The sequence below is a fragment of the Myodes glareolus genome, chromosome 8 (assembly GCF_982192425.1).
Source record: "Myodes glareolus chromosome 8, mMyoGla1.1, whole genome shotgun sequence".
Lineage (NCBI taxonomy): Eukaryota > Metazoa > Chordata > Mammalia > Rodentia > Cricetidae > Myodes > Myodes glareolus.
In genome coordinates, this window is record NC_142033.1 from 110680637 (window position 1) to 110683410 (window position 2774).

Consider the following 2774-nt stretch of genomic DNA (forward strand, 5'->3'; position numbering starts at 1 on the left):
GCAATCTTTTCGATAACTCATGTTATATATTTTATGGTTTCTGAGCAGTGACAACAGAGTTTATAAGGTTAAACTACTGGTCATACTTTATATATTCCTCAAGGATGACTGGCTGACTAAATATTCTGTATTTGTGCAACATTGGAATGTTGAATATACAGACTAAATTTTCTTATGTTGTCTTATTTTTCTTCTAAGCCAGTTATAGCTTATATATGACTTCCAGATAAATATATTTATAATATAGAACCTGGTCATAGTTACCTCCAAAGCAAGACCAAGTATTATAGGATAGCATCCAACACTAATCATAGCATATAATTCCAAGTATTGCTGTAAACTACCACATGATCTTTCCAGAAATGTGTTTTGAAATTGTCTCTATTTATGAATTAATTTTGTTTTGTTACTTTAAAAATTACATGAAAGTACCATCATATTGTATTTTAAGTAACCTGTGTTCTCACCCCCCATTCACTCACATTATGTCCCCAATATAAACTCTTTCTCACCATGTTTGAGGAAAAGTGTTAATTTGTAATTGAGGAAAACCAAAGTTGGTTATTTATTCTTGTCTTATGAAGTATCTAATATCACAGGTGATAACAAGATTAACCAAAATGCAGAGAATCTGCATGCCGTGGCTATGAGTCTTGAGTTTTATATAGAGAAAGTAAGCTAATCAACAATATTCGGGAATCTCTATTTTCAAGACTGATGCAACAAGAGCAGGTGCTTCAGACTCTTCTGATAGAAAATGCACTGTTTCCCTTTACCGTGGTCCAGAATAAACTCCTTTAAAATTATGTCTTTTGTTTTATTGATATATTATAATCTTATTTTTCAAAAACTCTTTATATTTAAAATATTGGGCTTCTTTGGAAGACAGCATCTTTAGGGAATCCTGAAAAGAAAATTTATGGTTAATTGTCTAGTCCTGAGAGTAGTATCTTTATCATTTGTTATCTAGTATCTACATAATTGGAAAGTGTAGTGTTTGTCTCAGGTCCAGGCCAGAGCAGTTTGTGAGGCTGGATCATTGCAGATAGCCACCTAAAATTGTTCTGAGCAGTTTGTAGCCCCAAACTGATCTTTAGATGATTTTTTTATCATAGTGATGCTACCATAGTAATGGAGAAGTAGTTGTTGTAGGACCCCATTCTACTTTTGGAGACTGCAAAAGTTGTTGTTATACTTGCTCATAGTTCACTGTAGAAAACTAAGAGAGATTTAATCTCAGATCATGTACAGGAAGATAGATGAAACCTTTCTTTAGAATTAGTACTCTATATGAGCATTAATATCATGACAAAATGTTTTGGACTTGTAAAATTTTTTGTTTTGTTTTTTCAAAATTACTTATTTATTTTTTTCCATTTAAAATTTACCCTTCCTCCCCTCCTCCCATTCCTCTCCTGCTCCCATACTCACCCTCCTCCCATCCCCTCCCTCCTTAAGAGAGGGCAGGGAACTCTGCCCTGTGAGAAGTCCAAGGCCTTCCCTCCTACATCCAGGCCTAGGAAGTTTTGCATTCAAATAGACTAGGGTCCCAAAAAGCCAGTACATGCAGTAGAAACAAGTCCCAGTACCTTTATCAATGGCTTCTCAGTCAGCTCCCCTTGTCAGCCACATTCAGAGAGTCCAGTTTGATCACATGCTCATTCAGTCCCAGTCCAGCTGGATTTGGTGAGCTCCCATTAGAATAGGCACACTGTCTCAGTGGGTAGACAACCCCTCGTGGTCCAGACTTCCTTGCTCATCTTCCCCCTCCTTCTGCTCTTCAACTGCCACACTGATTTCCAAAGTAGTTTTACAAGTTTGCATTCCCACTATCAATGAATGAGTGTTCCCCTTACTCCACATCCTCTCCAGGATAGGCCATCATTGGTGTTTTTGATCTTAGCCATTCTGACAGGTGTAAGATGGTATTTCAAAGTTTTTTTGATTTGCATTTCCCTGATCTCTAAGAAGGTTGAACAAGACATTTAGTGTCTTTTGGCCATTTGAACTTTGTCTGATGAGAATTCTCTTTTCAGTTCAGTACCCCATTTTTTTAATTGGATTAATTAGAATTTTCATGTCCAGTTTCTTAAGTTCTTTATATATTTTGGAGATCAGTCCTTTGTCTGATGCAGGGTTGGTGAAGATCTTCTCCCATTCAGTAGGATGCCTTTTTGTCTTAATGACAACGTCTTTTGCTTTATGGAAGCTTCTCTGTTTCAGGAAGTTCCATTTATTCATTGTTGCTCTTGTTGTCTGTGCTACTGGGGTTATACGTAGGAAGTGGTCTTCTGTGCCCATGTGTTGCAGTCTACTTCCCACTTTCTCTTCTATCAGGTTCAGTGTGGTCAGATTTATATTGAGGTCTTTAAACCATTTAGACTTGAGTTTTGTGCATGGTGATAGATATGGATCTATTTTCATTCTTCTACAGGTTGACATCCAGTAATGCCAGCACCATTTCTTGAAGATGCTTTCTTCCTTCCATTGTATACTTTTAGCTCCTTTGTCGAAAATCAGGTGTTCATAGGTTTGTGGGTTAATATGCGGGTCTTTGATTCGATTCCATTGGTCAACGTCTCTGTTTTTATGCCAATACCAAGCTATTTTCCTTATTGTAGCTCTGTAATAGAGTTTGAATTTAGGGTTGGTAATGCCTCCGGAAGTTCCTTTATTGTATAGGATTGTTTTGGCTATCCTGGGTTTTTTGTTTTTCCATATAAAGTTGATTATTGTTCTCTCAAGGTCTGTGAAGAATTTTGTTGGGATTTTGA